At 40.2% G+C, this 22,080-nt stretch overlaps 1 long non-coding RNA gene across 1 annotated transcript; it reads right to left on the bottom strand.

Annotated features, from left to right (window-relative positions):
* Positions 1 to 1,460: 1,460 nt before the first annotated feature.
* On the bottom strand, positions 1,461 to 4,216 carry LOC109311500. Its single transcript, XR_002101522.1, has 2 exons — positions 2,317 to 4,216; positions 1,461 to 1,789 (listed from the first exon to the last, which is right to left on the bottom strand). It is a non-coding gene; the product is annotated as an uncharacterized LOC109311500 (long non-coding RNA).
* Between the last annotated feature and the right edge of the window lie 17,864 nt (positions 4,217 to 22,080).

The following is a 22,080-nucleotide window of genomic DNA, read 5'->3' as shown; positions in this document are numbered from 1 at the left end:
CCCTCGCTGACCCTTGATCTTGAGCAAGGGGTCTCGCTTGCTGTTTGTTGCCTTGGCGTTTTGATGCCTGTATCCCAACAGGAGCCCGCGCCTCAGGGCGGCGGCACCCTAGAGGGCTGGCAGGGACCCGCAGGGGTCACCCAGTGCAGCCCCAACGTGGGCGAGCCCCGCAGCTTGACATGTCCAGAGGCTGATAAAGAGCCACCTAGAGGACTGGGAAGGGAGCAGGGTACTGGGGCTGCTGGAGACCCATTTCATAGCAGTTGTGACGGATTTGCCCAGCCCAGGCTGGGGTTGGAGCCAGGCTCTCTGATTTTAGCCCCCAGCCCTCCTTAAGACGCGGTTTGGTCCATCAAGCAAATACATAAAACCAAAGCAACAAACCCACATCACAGTGACAGTTATCTTCAGAAGCAGATGAAAAACACTGTGGTCAAGTAATCGCGTAACCTTTCCTGCAGCAACATGTAAATGAATTTGGCACTAGTGTGAGGAGTTTATAGTGTTTTGGAGCAGGCTTTTAAAAGATGATTGATGTAATTTACATTGTATTAAAGTTACATCATTTACATTATTTATACTCTACCCCTCTACCAATTTAAATGCATCTTGGTTTGAGAATCCAACCTATAGTATTTCTGTTTTTCTCAATTAGCACCAGTTTAAAAATTGGAGACATGGAATTGCCTTGTGAACATGCAGTAACGATGCTTAATCTCTAATCTAAAATATTCATCCGTTTTATCCACTTAACCTATGTTGCACCTATCTCCAGGGTTATGTGAGCTCCATGTACAAAATACTAAATCTGTATTCGTGGTCTACGTTTCTGCAATGCATTTTCACCTTCGCAGTCCTTTATGATTGATTTCTGATTAATCCATTGTGTTTCTGAGAGTTATTATTATGTATTGTACTCATTTTTATTAGAAATGGAGGCACCAAGAGTTTACAAAACCACAGAGAGAGCTAGTGACAGAGATCAATTTAAAATTTTAGGGTTGCTGCTCATACAATCCTAAATGACACCTATCTAATGGCTAATGGGAGTAGACTATGGCCTGTTTGTTGTGCCACAGTTGGGTAAACCTATATCCACCTCTTTAAGACTCCTTTAATTATGGAGGCTCTAGGGACACAGCAACTCTTTTTGTGGGACAGTACTTTAGAAAACAGGGATGGGCCAAAGGTTAATAACAAATACTTCAAGGTGGGGAATGTGTAGACTATGGAGGCATAAATAATTTTCAGTTCAGTTGAAATCTGTCTCCTTTCCTTGATGCTACATCCTGCTCATTGCAGGATATCCTTGCAGGGGGTTGGACTCGATGATCTGTTGAGGTCCCTTCTGACACTAGCATCTATGAATCTATGAATCCCATGGCCAGGATATTGCAGGAAATGACACTGCATTAACTTCTCTATTTAACAAGAGAGATTACAGTTAACACTTGATAATCAGATGTTTCATATATTTTAATGATGGTATAAGTGAAAAGGTTTATTAAGTTATTTTTCAAGTTTTCTGCCATAAGCAACATTAATTTTATCTGAATTTTATGAACTCATTACCATTTCAGTTACATTAGAATTAATGCATTTGTGGAAGCCATTCATTTATCCTTTCTTGTTGCTTTATTTGATTTTCAACGAGCTTGCTGCTCTTCACAGTAAATTTAACAGGAACATAATGTGCTTTGTATTAGAGCATAATTGGAAACCCTTGGTCTTACCTAGCTCTGTCAATGTAACAGAATTACTTTACATCTTGGTCCCTTAATTTATATGTCTGTAAAACAGGAATTATAATATTAAGCACCCAACCAATGTGATGTTTAGGAGGCTTACCTACGTTATAAAATAACTGTTAAGCAAGCTTATTTTCTGCAATAGATGGCATGCTCAGGATAAAGCTATTTGTATAACTCACAAAAGACAATAAAAGCAACTGTCTAAGCTTGAAACCTACACACAACAGACAGACACAATAATTTAACCGAAAGAAATGTGCAAATGAATTATTTAAGCACATAATGTATAAAATGCTTTATATTTTAAGTATTTACAATTTTTCTTTGATTTTATGATCCTTTTTAGTAATTACCTTTGTGAACAAATAGTATCTAATAAACAACTTTGATTAATCAATTATGTATGTCACATCCTTCAAATATTAGTTGGAAATTGGGGGTGGGGGAGGCTTGGGTAACATGCCAGCTTTTTCATCTTTAAGTTTTCTTTATTCTAATTAATAGAGAATAAAAACAGGAAGAGGGCAATGAAAACAGCCTATAGCCTAGTGATTAGAGTACTCACCTGGGAAATTTGGGTTTCAGTCCCAATTTTAATGACTATTTAAGGATTTTCTGTGAAGTTGAGCAGTGTCAGCAGAAGAAACTGAGAACAACCTGCCTCAGCATACTCTCGTCCAGTGTTTAAGGCACTTTCCTGGGAAGTTGGTCATCTGAGTTCAAATCTCTGTAACAAACCAGGCAAAGATAAAGAAATTTAAACCACAGTCTTCCACATCCCAGATGAGTTGTTTTATTGCTGGGCTGTTGGATACAAAGATCTTTTACCATTCCTTTTTAGCTGATAAAGGGCTTGACCCAGTTTGAGCATCTGGAAAGGAAAAATTGCTGTGAAATCTGAATGGATAGGGTGCCTGGAGTCATGCACCAAATTCCCTGAGAGGACAAATCCTGCCCCTTTGCTTTCAAGTCACTCACAATGACTTCCAAGGGGCTGGACTTTCATCCCCATTTCTTTCTCCTGTCCAGAGGATGGTCTTATCAGGTGTTTTCCTTTTCATCATTTCTTAAATCATTGGAATATTATGCATGACAGAATCATAAATGCATATGATCTTTCTTCTTTATAACTTTCCTGCACTTCTTATCTTTATTGTTAATGAAAAATCTGATAACTTTTGAACAGAAAATAAATAAAGAAAATGGATCAGATCCTCAAATTATAAATCACTGCAGCTCCACTGGTTTCAGTGGATCCTGCTAATTTGTATCAGTTAAAGCTCTATACTCAAATTTAACAACATGAAATACTGATGATAAAACACATATGTATACAATGTTTCAATACATTCCACAAAAATAAATGTTAATAATATTTGAGAAATGAATATATCCCCTCCTTTTTTTTTTCACCGTGTATTTATTTTTGGCTACTTTCTGACCCAAAACCTATATTTCTCTATCTATGAAGAGCAGGGGTTTTCCTGCTATTATGCTGTTGATTCAATGGCTAAGTGGTTATTTATAATCTATATATCTAAAGTAATGAAAAACATGTACTGGTTTTGGAAGGCATCTTAGTTTCCCTTACTGTAATGGTTTGAATTTGAAAATGAAACATACTTACAGGTACCCATGACTTTCCCACTAATGAGAAAATGTATTTGTTTAAGTGACTGGTCAAAATACTATGAAAGCAGAAATTACACTTCTCTTTACATTATCTAACAAGATATCTGCTTCAAATATTTTGCTTACATATTATCTTATTATTCTGATTGCCTTGCTTATTAATATCTGCAAATTTTTTGATGCTGTGACAATAACTTTTGTGCTTAGTTTCAATATGGGAAAAATGAATAGCATCTAAGCTTATATTAACTGAAACTTCTATTAATTTATATTTATGAATTCCTTGGAAAAATGTATGGAGATTGAGATTACATTACATTATTTCTGAATAACACAAAATTATTCCGGTTTCTTTCTTTTATAAAGGATTGTGAGTAACTTCAGAGGGACCTAAGAAAAGTAGTTAATTGCCAGCACAATGTCAGATGAAATTCATTGTGGATAAATGAAGGTTAATACACAGTAGAAAGGAAAATGTGAAGTGCTACACAATTCTAATCATAACTGCATGGGGAAAAGATTTATGGTAGCTTAATGAAAATGTTGCTGAATGTATAACAGTAGTCAAAAAAAAGAAAACAAACATATCAAAAAAGGGATGGGGAATGATATGGCAAGTAAAATAAAGCCCTTCAGCAAATTGACAATACAGTCTCAGATTTATTCAGTCTCTCTCAAATAAGGTGTAGTAAAAAAGAAAAAGAGAAATCATCCAGACATGAGTAATAAAAATGATCAATATCAGAATTATTTTCATATGAGAGGTTTAAAAGGAATGTTTAGCATAGAAAGTTAACAATAAGAAAGAAGAGGCAAGGTAGAGACATAAAAATAATAAATGGTGGTGCGAAAGTGAATTTCACTTTCATAATTCATAACAGTTAACACTTTACAACACACAATTCATTTAAATTCATTAGTGTAAAATACTATTGAGGCCAGTAGCTTAGTAGAACTAAAACAAGACTGGGCATAACATGAATATTACTCATAGGTGCATTATCTAAACTAAAAGGGCTCATCCAGATGAACGTGCACCTGCAGGATCATATGTTTCCTGCGGCACAAATAGCAGCAGCACATATTTGTGCTTGTGCTTTGCGACCCTAGGGTATGCCCCTGCATGCGTTTTCTGGCATGCACCAAATTGTCCCAGGTTGGGTGGTGTGCTGGCCCTAGCAGCCTTATCTGGGGGCCTCCTGGGGCAGCAGTGGCACTGATCCAGCTGCACAGAGCCTGGCCGGCAGCCAGAGCATGGGTCTGGATGGCCAGGCTCCATTTCTGGCGGCACATGCTGCTGCTATGTGTGCCGCACCACTTTTTCTTGTGGTGGTGGTGGGGGGGGGGGGTGTTGTTTGTTTATTTTTCATACCAGGATCTGCCAGTGTCAAATTTTTTTTTAGCAGCATGGCAAACACATGCACATGTGCCGCATGAGGTACACAGCTCCTCAAAATAGATGTGGGATAACAACAAGCATATTTAAAGTTATAAATCAAATGGCAACTCTTATATTAGAAAGACCCATTTCCCAAAAGACAGGTTATTGCATATTACTGCAGCAGATAAAATATGGGACAAAATTAAAACACATTCAAAATCAATAATTGTTTTCTACTTGTTTTTTGTTCAGGTAAAATTCTGAGGCTGACATTCTGATGGACAGACTCATTTAATGATGTATCATTGCCTTAGAGGCTACAGAAGCATAGGAATTTCTCTCAGTAAATCACCAGGAAAGGCTAAATGGGTTCTTTACAGGTACTCCAGGGTGGTGGTTAGGGTGCGCTTCAATTACAGCAGCTCCCGAAAGCTTGTCTAATTACAGCACCCTCAGCATCTTGTGTATACAGAGTCCCGCGGTTCACAATGGCAGTGGGAGTACTTTAACTAAAGATAGCTCGATGAGCTTTAGTTAAAGCACTCCCACTGCCATTTTGAAGCACGGGGATGCTCAATACATGTGATGTCAAGGCTGCAGGGGCATGCTAATTGGCATGCTTCAGCAGATTAATAGAGTCTGCTCATTTCAAGCTAGTTAGCATGCATTGGAGAAGGCACTGGGCATGTGTATAGATGCTCAAAATGACCAGAACTGTAGCTGGTGAGGTAGGTCTAGAGGTATTCCACTATACACAAGCTGTGCATTTAGCCTGTTGTTGATAATTGTTTTGGTCTGCCACAGTGAAACCACATTAGTCACTAATGTATCCACACCCCTTCTGTGTTCACAACCAAACCGTTTAGTCTTTCTTACTGTTGCGCCCCATACTGCTGCTGCACCCTTGACCTGCGAGCCTAGGTCGGCACAACCGGCTTGGCGCGAGGAAGGGGATTTATGACCAGTCAGGTGGGTGATAACGGTGAGCAGGAGTCAGTATGATTTAAACATAGCGTGATGTTTTCACAAAAGATTTATTTTACTTACGCTTCTGATGGCTAGAGCGTAGGCAGTGGAGCTGATTGATTTAGGTACAGCATGCAGCTATCATGTTACCCAGCATTTACAGGGTGTGTAAGACAGTTGCTTCCGAGCGATTCATATAAGCCGTTGCAGTCTGCAGATTACTAAGAGCTCTTGGTAAGACGGGGTACGCCAAAAAAAATAAAAAAATAAAAAAATATGTAGGCAGAAGAGATAACATTTGTTGTGCACAATCTGTTCTTCTTGAGTATATACACAGTTCTCCGTTCTCTGGTTTGGGGGGAAGTTCTTTCAAAGTTTTACTTTCCGCAGGTGACCAATTACTATACGCCAATTATAAATAATTAATGAGTTGGCACTTGTGCTTTCTTTGTTTGCTCAGGTTTCATAAAAAAGGGGGGTTATTTTTACTTGGGTGGTACTGGTTCTGTTTGGTCACAGGATGGCGCGCATAGTATATTTAATTTTACAACTTCATTAAAGTAGTTTCATTTTTATCTGGTCACTATGGGTACCGATATCTCTCATGCTGAATTGTCAAGGCCAATTTTTCTCTCTAGTGTGGGAACTTAAGTGATTTGAAATGAGGCACAGATAGGGGTGTGTATATGCAACACTGTTAATACAGAGGGATAAATTACAACCATAGAGTTTGTTGTGTTAGCTTCTGACCCTTTTGTCATCTGACCTTTTGCCATTGGCATCTGAAATCAAAGACTTTGATCTTTGACACTTAGAGCAACAAAATGTATGTTCAAGACATCCAACACTGGAAAAAGGTGGACATAAAGTTAAAAATACCAATCCTCAAAATTTCTACTCTGCTGTTGCATAACTCTATGGGTGCTTAAGATTTTGATAGCAAAATTCTTTGGGTGCCTGCGCATGCCCAGGAGTTATTGGTCTTGACTTATGTCCTGTCATTCTGCACAAACTATGTCTCCCCGCACTTACACCCCATGGAGAAACCCAATATAGCAAGTATACTTATGTCATATCTAAAGCACATCTGTAGGACTGTAGCTTACAAAAATATAAAACAACTGCAGCTCTCAGTCAGAAATAGGTGCATTAATGCATGTGTAGACACACCCAGTAAATCCCATTCAGATACCTAACATTCCCCATGCGTTATATAAGGATCTGCAGTACCTAACTCAAAGCTGTGAACTCCACTGCAGGTAGGTGTCCAAAAGTTAGCTGTTGCGATTCTGAGTACTACAATACCAAAGTCCCTTTGTGGATTTAGCCCTATGCATTACTTCATCATGGACACAGGATACTAACATGCTATGGAAAACAATCCTGAAAGAAGTATGCATCAGTAGCTGCTGAGCCATAAGAAGGCAATAGTGACACCAATAAACATTTCATTAAAAACTGTTGCTTTGTCTTTGAATGTTTTGAAACTTGTATTAGTACAATATTATCCTCATTTTACAGTTGGAAAACCCGCCAATTTAGCTATCATAAAAATGCACACATGGTCTTTTTTGAATATGAATTGTTTATTTTACTAGCCATTATGACTTTGTGCCAGTCATTGGAGTTTATCCTTAGCAAAGGACAAAAAGAAATGTAAGCAACAGAATAACAAAATTTAGCACTGAATTGGGAGCCAATTCATGTTCTACTCTTCTAATAAGTATTTCTGACCTATTCTGTTATTGCATGCGAGATGCTTTAAAGCCAACCAAAGTCAGTGAAAAAACTCCTGTTGATTTCAATCGTCTTAAGATCAAGCCTATAACAAGTGACTATGAAGTTCTTAGACCAGTGATGATGCATTGTAAAAAGTTTTACTTGACTCTAATCTTCAGTGTCTGATCTGTCTAATCAGAATAGCATAGTACAGTCTGTCTGGATGCTAAAAGGAGTATAAAAGAGTTGTTGAGCCAAATACATCATGCATGGTTGCCTTTCAGAATGAAATAATGATCTTTTTCATTTTATTTCACCAAATTCTCAAAGCATTGATTACTGCAGGTATAGGCAACCCTTGGCACAGGGTTGGGCAACCTTTGTGTGTGGCATGTGGCAGATCAGGGAGGGAGCAGGGAACCCAGTGAACAGATAGGTCAGGGGGAGGGGACTGGATGTGGCACTCAGGGAAGGTATAGAGCTTAGCTTGCAGCATGCCTGGCAAAAAGGTGTCCATCTGGGGTAGTATAGTACAAAACATTCTGTTTTGTTTGGTTTTTTTTAACAATACAGGTTTTGAGTAAAACTTCATTTCAGAAACCAAAAACTTCAGAATGCTTATTCTTATTGGGGCTTTAATCTTGAAAGAATTTTTTTGTAATTTTTTTCATCTTAAAAGTGGTTTTTTATCTCTAGTAAATTGCTTTTATCTTATTAGAACTGACCACAGGTACAGGAAGAGTACTGATGTGTAAATGATTACTTATTTTAGCTTCAGCTGCAAGACTTCAAAGGAGAACAGGAAGATAACATTTGTAACTACCCTCTTCTTAAAAGTAAACAGGATTTTTCTACCTTGGCTGTTAAATATCAGCACCGTATTTGGTTGTAATAATGGGTCCTAAATACTTCAGGAATATATACATTGCTGGTCTGAAAATATTCATTGTCTCTCTTCTGTGACCTGAAATGGAGTGTTAACTCTAGAAAGTTTTACATTAAAAACTAATAAAGAAAATAACTTGCTATGTTTAGTTCTAAATAGATCATGGATTTCTTTTGGCTTGATTAATGTTAATATACCACTTTCAAAATATTGGGCCAGTTTTTTTATCCCAGTTATACTGCTGTTACTGCAGAGTATTTCAGCTGATTTAGATGGAGTTCTGGGTTCATCAATGCACTGAAAGGAAAATTTGGCCCATGAATACTGTGCAAACACTAATCAAATATTGTTTCTGAAGCACTTTGAAATCCTCTAGTGGAAGGTTGGGCAGAAATTCTAAATATTATTATTAAATATTATTACAGTGTTCACTTGATAGCAAATGCTTCAGTAAAAAATTCATAGCAAGTTAGAAGATAAACCCTGTTTAAAACCACTCATAACTCCTAGACAATATTACCATTGCCTTCTGGGATTTCACTGTTATCCTAGTGATTGTTGTTGTTTGGAGGTAAACTTGAGTCAGAGAGAGAAATCCTGGTATACTCCCCATCCCTCAGATTTCACAGTTCAAGAACTGGCGCTGAACTGAATATATGGAATGTTGTAGAGGGAACAAGTTTTAACTACTCAGAAAAAAACAGAAAAATTAATGTATAAAACATTTAAGCTTGAGTGCCTAGAGTTAGGTACCGAACTAAGACTGCAATATAGCAAAATACTTCGGATCCAAGCCAATGCCTTGTTACTGAAGGCAATAGGATTTTTTCCCTTGACTTAATATGCATTAGATCAGGTCATTTAAGCACATGCTTGACTTTCTGCACTCAGTCATTTTGGAGGAACTCCATTCAAGTTAATGAGTTGTTAGGGATACCAGTGAGGATAGATTTTGATGATATTTGAGTTGATTTCAAATTGATGTTTAACAGAGGATTGAATTTTGCCTGCTGTGTCAATGGCATGGTCTGATTTTTCTGCCATAGTAGCTCATGTCCTTTGTCACAGGGAATGAAGTAAAGGCTGTATTTTTTGCTACAAGTGGCAGAGACCATTTAAAGATGGATACATCTTATAAGAGTCATTTTCATTCTTAGCCAGACCCCTATGAAAATGGTGGGAAAATTTAAAAAAAAATGCTGAGGGTGCCATGTTATTGGTGGGCATACAAGTCTTTGGGGCACCTATGATGTTTTTGATACAGCAAACATGATAACAACAATAATAACATTTTGGTGTCTTATACTTTCCAAGAATCGCATTGCTTTTGAAGTGACTGTTCTTCCAGTTAAGGTTTTCTTGGTGTTAGGGCTATGGGAAACCCATTCATGGTAGCTGATGCAGAGTTTTGCCAAATCTTATGTTGTCTTTGTGTTGCCTGATTTCATGACTCCCAGTCTAAGTTTAAGATTTATAGGAACCTAAAAACTCAGAGAAAATTAAGAAAAACATATGTGAATCTGGTAAGGTTGTGTTGCCAAACTGATGACTCATCCCAGAACTCCCTACCCTGTTCACCGTCTTGAAGTGGGGCAAACCCATTTGTTTGTCTTTCTGTCCCCTTTCCTGTGTCTCTGGTCAACAGGTTTTCTTTTTGTCGTATGGTGAGTGGCTGGCTTATCTGTCCTATTTATTTATTCTTAGAACCAGCAAAGTAGATCTCATTATCAGGTATCATCTGAAAAGCTGGAGTCCTGCTTGCTTTCATTGCTTTTTCTAGTAATATGAAGGGGAGAAAAAGCTCTTCTGTTTTCTCTGCTACTGATATCACTTGGTTGGCCTTTGCCTCTGGCTGACCCTTTAACACTGTTGTGCTCCAGAGCTGTGGTTTTCAATCTTTTTTCATTTGCAGATCCCTAAAAAATCTTGACTGGAGGTGTGGACCCTTTGGAAATTTTGAATTCAAATTGTAAGTTTGGGTGTTCACATACTTTTGATTGATCATAGTCATTGTTTGTGGACCCCCTAGACATAGTCTGCAGACCTCCATGGGTCCACTTACCACAGGTGCCCTAAAGCCACAGGGCTTTAAGGAAATTCCCCTTTCTCCAAAGTTTGGAATTTAATTTCTAAAGATTCACCTGTTTTGTATTTCTTCTGTCAACCACTCTACCACAACTAATTGTGAAATCAGAAAAGGGAGATGATGGCTTCTGATACAGAATGAAGTACAAGAAACAAAAGAACTTTTTTCATGCAAGTGTTCCCTGTGTTAGAGAAAAGGAAAGACAAGCAGAGGGTGCCCAAAAAAGAAGTTAAAGTAGCGAATGCTTCTAACAAAGTTCTCTTCCCTTTGCTCAAATGACAAATTTCTAAAAAATTCCAAGAGCTCTATAAAGTGTTCACTAAATATGGAAAATTCAGAAATATTTCATGCTTTTCTGATAAATGCCTCTCAACCAAACTGCGCTTAAATAACCGGCCCCCTACAAAAAAAGAATTCCTGATGTAAAAAGAAGCCAATTAAAAAAAATAGCTCACACCTATTTTGCTAGGTTGCAATTAATAAGGTTTTGATTTAATTCCCTTTCACACAAATAACTGATAAATGAAACAGTAAAATAACAACCAATAGTCACATGTATCACAAACCAAGCTACTCCATTTGAACTTCTCATGGAATGCTAATTTGTATATCAAAGAAAATAGATTTTCAAGCAAACAGGGAGACAAATAAAGGAAAAAAGCAGTGAAAGTGGCAGGGGTGGGGAGTATGGAGGAGGAGGAGAATTGGGTAGCTATAACATTACCTAGTAAAGGGGAAAATAACAAGTGCATAAAATAACACATTACCTAATAACCATTATCCTACTGGTTAAAGCTGAAAGGAAGCTGTGCAGAAAGTAGTACCAGATTCAGGGGTCCAGGGAGAGAAAGCAAAAGAGTGATCCTGTCTGTTTAGTGCAGTGGTAAGGGCTCTCACCTGGGAGGGGGAATCTTGGTTGCAGTCTCTGCTCCAAGAATAGTCATGTTACTTACATGAAATAGTCATTTGAAATAAAATGCTGTTGGGTCAGGGTTTTAATGCTTAACCAAGTCATGCCCATATTTGCTTCTTTTTTTTTCTCTTTCTCCTCCTATTCCTCCTCTCCTAGGGAAACTTTAATTGGTACAGGCAATGTGGGCTAAATCCACAAGAAGGGCAAAGTCAAGAATAATGTATTGCCAGATGCCTTCTCTTGGAAGGTGGCTTCTGTGAGTTTGAACTGTCTCAGGTAGAGGCAAGAATTGAATCTGGGTTTCCTATCTCCTGGATGAGGGCTTTAACCATTAGGATACTATAAAAAGAGCAGGGTACTACTTCCACCTCCCCACAATTACCCAGCAGCCTTGGCCATGTTTCTAAAAGGAAAAATAGCTGCTCCATGTTTAGGACGGGGTCAGATCTTGTAATCATGTATTTGGTATGCACCATCAGCGGACTTAGGTGGGGAAATCCTCTATCCATGGCTTAGCCACGAGATAGGTACCAGGTTGCTCAGCACCTCTGATACTGAGGTAGTTCTGGGTGTACCAAAGACTAGAACTTTAGACACAGAGAGAACTTTACTGGGAAAAAATGATCTAGGCATCTATGGGGCCAGGTGAAGGTTTTGAAGATTGCATTCATGACCTTAGGTGCTCAAACTCGGTCAAAGTGCTGCTTTTTAACTACCTAGGTCTCTGTTTGAGATCTGGCCCTCATCCACAAGGCATATAAAAGCTTTCATATATTATGAACAATACTATATTCCTATGTATTACAAATGTCAGTGAATAACAGGAACCCAGGTATTATGATGATGTGCATATTAGAAAAGCATACTAAGTTTGCTACATGCATATCAACACATCATGCACATGCATATCAACTGCAAAAGGTCATGTTAAATAACTTTCTAATTCATTATGTCACAGTTCACCTCTGTTTAGACTCAGTCACTCAGATGTGTTTCTATATGTATATGTAAATATTTCAAAAGCAGAAAATAGTTGAAATATTAGGTCAAGGAAAAATACAAGCACAAAAAAGCCACTGTCTCTGCTTCCTCATTAAAAAGTCTTTACTGTATTCTTGTTTCTCCTCCTATGATACAATTATCACAGAGGCTTTCTATATAGTATGTGTTTTTTTCACCCATCACTGAAAGAATAATTTCCACTAAGAAAGAGTTATGTGATCTTCTGCTGTTATTAAAACAAAATTAATGTTCTGCACAGCATCTCAGAAACAAATAGGAAACCACATTTAATGCAACTTGACAGGTGTCAGATAAAGAAAAGCCACATTGGCAGGTGGTGTTTGCAGGTGCGGGGAGGTTAAGATAACAATTTAAAATGATACTTAGGTTTCTAATGATTTTGTGCCTGATCTAAAACTGACTGAAATCATTTCAAGGTAGTTTGACTTGCCTCTATATTTTTGAGTGCTCTGAGGTAATCTGATAGTGCTTTACTGTTCTGGGGTGCGTCCCCACAAGTAGGGACATGCCGTTGCTGTGGCAAAAATTTGTGCTGCTGTGTTTTGCTGTTGCACATGCCTCTGTATGTGGGGTTGGTGCAAGACAAATTGTTCTGGGTGGGAATTGGAGCCTGGCTCCAGCAGCCAGAAACTGGAGTCTGGCTCCAGCAGCCTTATTTGGGATTCTGGGGCCTCCCAGGGCAGCAGCAGTGGCTCTGGCCAGCCAGGCTCTGGTTTCTGTTGGCACATGCTGCTGCCACGTGTGCCACACTGTGCCACCAGATTCCTCAGTGTGGGGAAAAAAAACCCTCCATGCTGCAAACTAGCAGAGTTATGAATGCTTGCACGTGCATTGAATGCAGTGTGCAGCACCTCAAAGCGCACATGCATGCTCATGGGAACATACCCAGGGAGGATTTACATCATTGAGGTTAATTTTGAAGAGCAACTTTCTGTGCTTCTCTTTCTTTTAATGCTGAGCAGGGGGAAGTAAGAATTCTGGCCAGTAGGCTTTGGTATAACCTTCAGGTTGCCCTGTAGAAGCTACTTTGGCCCAGTGCTTACAGCCTCTTTTGTGGTTCTCCAAAGATCAAGAGGACACAACTGCAGTTCCTCTGGCTTCACCCTCATCCACCCTTCTCCAGAGGTCAAGAGGATACAACTGCAGTTCCTCTGGCTTCACCCTTGTCCCATTTGCCTCAGTTCCATTGACTGTTCTATGTAACTGTTCTATGAAACAACCTGAGGAATCTAGCTGCACGTCACCCAGGAAGTACTGGGCACATAGTAAAGGGGAAAATGAACCATCTTTTTTAGGACTGGGGGGGTGGGGCTTGGAATAAAGGAACAGAGAATAGCAAATAAGCAAAGAGACAATACCTAACTCTTATAATAATATGTTCCATCTGTAGGTCCAAAAGCATGTTACAAAAAAATTCAGTATCAACATCTTATCATCATGAAGAATCAGAAAGGAAATGACTTCCCTGAGACCACCAAACACAGCTGGAAAGAGAACCCAAGTGCCCTCAACTCCAGTCCTACACTTGATCCAAAAGGCAACACTGTTTGGTGGAAAACCCAGAGGTATGGCATGAAACATCTATGCTGAGTGGAGGGGCTTTGGTGGATGCCTACCTATGGTGCTGACCCCACAATGAGACACAGTTAAGTGTACAGGGAACACTACATAAATTGGCTTTCCCCCCACCCTACACCCGTGACACATCACTTGGCTTCCACAGGAAGCTATTTTCTTAAAACTTCATTTCATGTAGTCAAGCTGCAGCATACAATAATGGGCAGAAAAAACATATATCAAGATGAATTGCAAAATTAGCTGTCTTCCAAGGACAGTCATTTATGCTTTGAATACAAGAATACAGCTCAGTCTTTCCATTTATGAATCCTTAAGCCTTTTAGGTCCTTTCCTTTTGGTAAAATGAATGCATAAATAAAAGTTGTTGGCTGCCCCTACAGTTGTCAGAATAGAAGGAAATATCATATCTACCTCACCCTCCCCAAAAGAGAATTGAACATAAAGGGGTGGGGAGTGAAGAAGCCTCAGGTTCAAGGATTTAACCAGATTTGAAAGACACATCAAGTTTTAGACCAAACCTTGAAAAATGAACCCATAAAAAAGCTGGCTGACGCCTCCTGGAACCAAGCCCAGCACAATTGGTTCAGATGGTTGTACCATTAAGTAGTAGGCAGGATAGAATCATAGAAATTAAGGGCTGGAAGGGACCTTGAAAGATCATTGAGTTCAACCCCCTGCTCTGGGCAGGAATACTGCTGAGATAAAATGATCCAGCAAGGTGTCTGTCCAGTCTCCACTGGAAGACTTCCAAGGTTGGGGACTGCATCATCTCTTTGGGAAGTCTATTCCAAATTCTGGTCACTCTTACCGTTAAGAAGTTCTTACTTACATCCAACCTGAAACCATCCTCTAACAATTTACAGCCATTGCTCCTTGTCCTCCCCTGGGGCACCCTAGCGAATAAATTTCATAGACATTACAGCTGGAAGGGACCTCAAAAGATCGAGTCCAGCCCCCTGCCCCAGAGGCAGGAGGTCAGCTGGGGTCAAAGGATCCTAGCAAGATAAACATCCAAATAGTTTTTCTCTCAGCTTTTCAACCCTTACACCAAGTCCCCCCTCAGTTTTCTCTTACCCAGGCTGAACAGTCCCAGATCCCTTAGTCTTTCCTCATAAGGTTTGTCCTCCAGGCCCTTAATCATTCTTGTGGCCCTTCTCTGGACACTTTCAAGATTCTCCACTTCTTTTTGGAACTGTAGTGCCCAGAACTGGACACAGTTCTCCAGCTGGGGTGTCACCAATGCCGAGTAGAGAGGAAGTATCTCTTCCTTAGCCCTGCTTGCAATGTATTGGCCAATGCATCCCAGTATGCTATTAGCTCTGTGGACTACAGCATTGTGCTGGCAGCTCATGTTCATCCTGTGATCAGCCATAACCCCGAGATCCCTTACAGTCATTGTGCTGGCCAGGACATCTCTTCCTGACTTATATTTATTTTGCCGGTCACTTCTCCCCAGATGAAGCACTCTGCATATATCCTTATTGTACTGCATCTGGTTCCACTCCACCCACCTTTCCAGCTTGTCCAGGTCCACTTGGATCTGTATCCTATCCTCTAGTGTGACCACTTCTCCCCATAACTTAGTGTCATCTGCAAACTTGTCCAGCATGCTTTCCACATCCTCATCTAAATCATTGATAAAGATATTGAAAAGCATGGGGCCAAGAATTGAACTCTGCAGGACACCACTGGCCACCTCCTGCCAAGACAATACAGACTCATCCATTAACACTTTCTGGGTTCAACCCCTTCGCCAGTTCCCAATCCACCTGACCATGGACTCTGCTAGCCCACAATCCCCCAGGTTTTTATAAGAACATCATGGGAGACCATATTGAAGGCCTTTTGAAAATCCAAGTATATGACAGATTTGCACCTTAGACCATGGGTGTCAAATTCATCTGGATGTCTGCATGCTAGATCCAGCCCCACAACACTCATTCTGGTGGGTTTATGACTGTAACACACGACACACACTCTGGCTGGATTGGGATGCCAGGCACACGTGCTACCTACTTCAGCCAGTTTGAGGCAGGCACTACATGCAATACAGATCTTGGACCAGCTGGAGCAGGCACTGCACATAGTGCAGTCCTGAACTGGTCAGGGTGGTTGCTGGATCCATGTGGAGGACCAAAGGAGCTTTTCCACTTTACTTCCTTCTGTCACATACCAGATCCAGTGCGTGCTCTGGCTGATCCAGGACTTTGCTGCATGTGGCATTCAGATCAGCTGGAGAGGGCACCATGTGGGGCAGTCCTAGACCTACTGGAGTAGGCTCTATGGGTGCTGGATCCAGCATGAGGATTGGATCATAGATTGGCCCTATGTGGAGCCAGCATTGGGGGCTGGATAATGTGGCTCCATCAGCCCCTGGACCATGTCTTTGACACCTCTGTTACAGATGAACCAAAGATGTAAATGTATATACATCTCTCCACTGGGTGGTGCAATGAGACTTCCTGCTGCTTCTCTTTTCCTCTGCAGCTCAAGCACCTGCTGGAGCCCAGTGCTTCTTACTCTTGTTTTCAGTCCAGATGCTTTGTTAGAGTACAGCTATTAAATTAAGTCTCCAGGAGGGTTATTGTAGGCACCCTGCCAATCTAGAATCATATAACTGACAATTGCATATAGGAATAACATTGCACATGTTAATTTTGTGTGACCATCTGTACAAGCAGTTAGCTGCACACATTAAATGTCAGTTCTAGTTTGGGTGGACAATACGTATTTTTTAAGAGTCCATATTTGTGTAGGTGTATCTTAAATGCCTGCTGCAGAAAACTTAGCTCTTTGGTGTGTCTAAATGTTTTAACTGAGCTAAACTATATTTTCTTGAATTTAAAAACCCTCCTGAGCTTGCTTGTTTACTTTACAAATTGAGGAGTTGCATTCACAGTCATTTTTTCTGCCTTGCGCAAAACAGTAAAATACTGGTCTATGTGTTATGAAAGGTCTGACCACAAAACACCCAGAGATGGTCCTATAGAGCCTCTGTGTCAAACTCATTTGGCCCTGTGGATTGGGTTGGATTGGCTTCACAGAATGGCCCTGGACACCAGATCCAGCACACAGGACCAGTTCAACCCAGTGCCATCTGTGACATGTCCAGGATCAGCCCCAAGAACCACCAGCAGTGCTCTCCCAGGGCCAGCCCTGAGTGCTGGCAGCATCCTGCACTGCGGACCAACCCTGTAACATGCATCACCAGCTTGATGCTCCCTATGCAGTGCACAGGGCTAGACCAGCATGTGCCACATGTGGCAGTCAGGTCTAGTCTGAGACACATGGGCAGCACTGGGGGCTAGATGATAAGAGCTCTGTGGATTTGATCCAGCCTGCAGGTTGCATCTTTACCACCCCTGCTTGAGCTGGTTTCCTTACTTGGTGTTCATTTAAATTTCCTTTTTCTGATGTTAAAAACCAATAAGGAGATAATTTTCATCAATACCTCAAGCAAGTTGCTCAGTCTGTTATTTTGAAAGGTATATATTGGTCAGATCAGAATAATACATCTCAGATAACCATGTAAATTGTAACTCTGGAATGCCACTCATCAGAGAAGATGCTTAAAAGAGGTAGAAGAAATTTATTTTTTTTATACAGTTGGGAGCTATGGAAAGTAGAGCTGGTTGGAGATTTAGAAAAAAAATAAAAACCACCCCAAAACACTTTCTCCAGAAAACATGGAGTTCTCAAAGCCAACATGTTTTGTAAACAAGGCACAGCTTTTTTTTTTTTTTTTACTGTGATTGGACCTGAGGAAGAATGTCTTATATTCAAAAGCTTGTCTAATTTTACCTCTACTACATAATTTGTCCAAGAAAAGATACCACCTTAAGAAATCCTTGCCTCACATGTTTGCTGGACTATCCTGGCTACAACATCACTCTTACACTACTACCAGGAGAATATATTCCTGCGCTCTAGAATTGAACCCAGGGGTCATGAATCCTTCCCTCCTTCTGCTGACAGTTGTGAAACCTAGACAAAGTGTGTATCTTCTTGATTCTTACTGTTGATTCATGGAAATGATACCACTTTACTATCACTTACTTGCTTACTATGCAAGGTCCACGTGCTGTGGACTGATGGTTCAAACCCTACTGATAACCCAAAGTTTATATCAACATGACCCCACCTAATGGTAGTTTTGGGGGGAAGGGTTCAGGAGTTTTGTTTGTTTGTTTAATTAGGAAATTACATACAAAACAATGATAAAAGATTGTAAAGACTGATATGTCAAAGAACATAGTTAGATTTTTTGCTCAGACTTAACTTATACTCCTTTAGCATATGATTTAGGACACAGTTTTTACTTACACAAGTACACATGTTATTTTTTCACATAGCAGACTCCCCTTTTCCCCTAAAATTAGTGATTCAAAATTGGAGTGTGTACCTTAAATTAGGGAAGTAATTCTGAACAGTTTGATTGAAAGGAATTTTTTTTTCTCCCCTTCATTCTACCTTCCCAAACATTTATATGTGAATAAATATGGTACTACCTTTCCCACAGGGTGCAGTGTAGTAAGTGGGGATGTTAAAAGCTGGAAATGAATGAGGGGTGGAAGGGATTGCAGGGAAAGAAAGAACAGACTTGCAAGCAAGAGAATTAGATTCTACCTATGCCACTCCTACAGTGGTCCTATACAACAGTGGGGAAGTAACTTAAATCCAGGTGCTAACACAGGTGGCCACAAGCTGGGTGTTCCTCTTCTGGAGACTTGGTATGAGCTACCTGTGAGCCAATTTGCAGAAGGGCTGAGCTTTCACAGCTGTAGCTGAAGTGATTTGGAGCTGTGCTGTGAAAGTATAAAGGACTATAAAATGCTACATGCTCCACAAGATCAGGTCTCAGCCTCTCAGGTTGGGCACCCAAGACTAGAGGGTAAGAACTTAGCCTTTACATACTTTGATTCCCCAGTTTCTTCTCACTTGATTGATGCTATGAAGATAAAGCCATTAATGGCTGTGAAACACCAGAGAAATGCCACAAGAAAATGAATACATTGAACAGAGAAGGATACAAATAACTATTGAATCTTTTCACTGGTTGAGGCAGAGATTCTGTGGAAAAAATAGTGTGTGCTCATGTAATTAAAGACCCCACAATATTGTACATATTTGAGGGAGCAGAATTATGGTGGCAACCTTAATTTTGGCATTTTCTAATTTTTTGCATGCTCAACTTTGAAATCAAGATGTTCTTTTAATGTAGGGTCATGTACTTACAAACTGTAGCTCCAGAAATTTTCTAGGTATGCTACAAACATAAGGGAAGGGTAAGTTTACTGATCCAAATCCCATTACAATTACTTTTCAGCTGTAGGGCTCACCTACTAAGGAAAGTAAACATAATTCCTATTTTATCTTGGAGGAAACGGGGGAGGGAACCAAGATGCAGGAAAATGAAGTGAGTGTCTCAGTCATTCAGTGGTAGGGACCCCCCTCTTTCCCTTCACTTTGGAGCTGTTATTTTGAATGCAACTGGTGCAATTAAATTTGGTCTATCCCACATCCAATTATGACATGAGATGCAACACACCCTTCAGTAATCCCGTAAGAATTACTACTACACAAGTAAAGGCTTACAGAATTAGGTTTCTAATCTGCAACATGCCTTGGGATGGATTGGATAGAGTATGAATGGTGCTAGATACAATAAACTTCTCCTTTATTTGCAGAAGAGGCTTTACTTAGGGCAGGTCAGTTGGCTCTCGGGTATTTTGGGGTACAAAACTTCCCTAGGCTTTACTGTCTAGATTTCTAGACAGTTCCTAGAGGACACCATTTATTTTTTTTGGTACAAGGAAGGGCCTGGAATCATATTGCAAATATCCTTCTCATACAGTGTGTGAAACCAGTCAGGACCAAGTCCTCAATGGAAGAGACCAGGCAGAGAGTTGTTAACAGAGCTGTGCAAAATGGCCAGACAAAGGGAAACAGGTCAGGCTTCTGCTTTCATTGATGTAGAAGTAGAGGGGAACGATTTTTTTTGCCCCTCTGGTAGAATTCAGCTCATATTCAAATCAACCAGGGGAGCAATTTTCACATATGAAACAAAACAGTTAGTCACAACAAGGGCAGGGTGTGGTTGCAGTGAATGCCTCTTCCTGCAAAACATTTCTACCATCTGCAACTTGGTTTCATAAATGCTCGTCCTTACTTCAAGCACTAGCACCAAACCCAAATGTAGCGAAACCATTAGTCAGGCACCCCCAAACCATTAGGTCTGACATAAAAGGATCACATTTTAAATATAATTATTTCCCTTCTGGTGCTTGAGCTCTCAGGGTGCACATTTGCAAACATTTCTTGGCAACCAAAAAGGTTTAAAAGTACGTTTATTAATTTTAAGGAAAGCCGAGAGTCTCACTTATTCACTTGACTACATGAGTCAGAGAAAGCATCAAATATTACAGGACTCATGGTAAAATCCCGAGTTGGTGACACTGGATGTATTCACATGATCTCTGGACTACACTTGGAAGCTGCACTTGGCATGCCTGTTCTGTGTCCTATGCCAAGACTTCCCCATCTCAGGTGTGCTTATGAGGGCATGCACAGTGCTTCATGAAATGTTGCTAATGACATTTTTCAGGGTATGCCATACTGCACTGCAGAACTCCCCAGCATGGTGTGAAGGCAGTGTAGACATGCCCAATGTGTTATTAGACATAGCTGCCCTAAAATCCTCTGAGAAAAGTAAATCAGAGACTGACTTAATGGTTTGACTAGGGAATCAATGTGGCATTCAGTAGTTGAGCAAACTGGCAATAAGGTACATACCAGAGTTCTGGTTTTGCTTCCATTGAAGTCATGGCAAAAATGCCACTGATTTTGGTGATGAAGAAATGGCACTGAACTGAATATATGGAAGATAGCATGTTGTAGAGAAAGCAATGAGCAGGATAAAGCAATTTCTATTATCCTTTTTTATGCTTATACAAGTTTATACCTCTTCTATACAAGTCTAAACATTTGTCTGCACAGGGATACTCAGGAATATTAAACTGAATTTAAAGTGAATCAGTTAAGCTATATTATGGTTAGGGGCTTACAGGACAAGCCCTGTGAAGAAAGACTGAGGGACCTGAACCTCTTCAGCCTCCGCAAGAGAAGGCTGAGAGGTGATTTTGTGGCTGCCTGCAAATTCATTAAGGGAATGCAGTAAGGGATCAGAGATGCTCTGTTCACCAGGGCACCTCTTGGGGTAACAAGGAACAATGGTCACAAACTGGCAGAGATTTAGACTAGATATCAGGAAAAACTTCTTCACGGTAAGGGTGGCCAAAATTTAGAATGGGCTTCCAAGGGAGGTGGTGCTCTCCCCTCCCTTGGGGGTCTTTAAGAGAAGGCTGGATAGGCATCTGGCTGGGGTCATCTGACCTCAGCACTCTTTCCTGCCTAGGCAGGGGGTTGGACTCAATGATCTGTTGAGGTCCATTCTGACCCTACCATCTGTGAATTAAGTCATTTAGTTCATTTTTACTTTTTGATTTACTTAATCTTCCTACTTTGATTTACTTAATTCTGAAATCAAATTGAACTAAGTTGAATGAATGCTATCTTCTTTCTGAATAAGGCAGATTAGTAATCTACATTAAATGCCTGCATAGGTAAACTTAGACTCACCCCTTTAGTTAAACAGGATTAATTTTTCAGAGAGCCTCTGTAAACTTTGGGGTGAAAGATCCAAATTCATTAGAAAACTGCTATGAGGGTATGGACATAGAAATGTCTTTAAAACAGCCAAAAAAAAGGGACAGGGCTTTATTTTGCATTGCTTCTTGGTAACTGCCCATATGCATGTTTTTACCCCACAGTAAAATGGACAACAACCTATGGTAGCTTAGCCATCTTTCATTGCAATCTGACTTCCACTTACTAAGGGGGAACAGAATGTACATGGACAGTTACTAAAGAGCATCTATTATGTGGAATATCTCCACCCCTATTTTACACACAGTAACTCAATTGTATATTCACACCCTATCATTACAGGGAAAATTCCCCAGCTTCAAAGACTAAGGGCACCCCATAAAGAAGGTAAAGGATTCCCCCTTGGGTAGCATACATAAGGGCTATGTAGTATCCTACAGTCACTTTGCCCAGAAGAACCTTCACCTGTTCTGCTGGGGC

Source organism: Crocodylus porosus, unplaced genomic scaffold (genome assembly GCF_001723895.1).
Source record: "Crocodylus porosus isolate Cpor-Errol unplaced genomic scaffold, CroPor_comp1, whole genome shotgun sequence".
Taxonomy (NCBI): Eukaryota; Metazoa; Chordata; order Crocodylia; family Crocodylidae; genus Crocodylus; species Crocodylus porosus.
The sequence above is the reverse complement of the archived record's forward strand: the minus strand, read 5'-3'. Positions and strand labels throughout refer to the sequence as shown.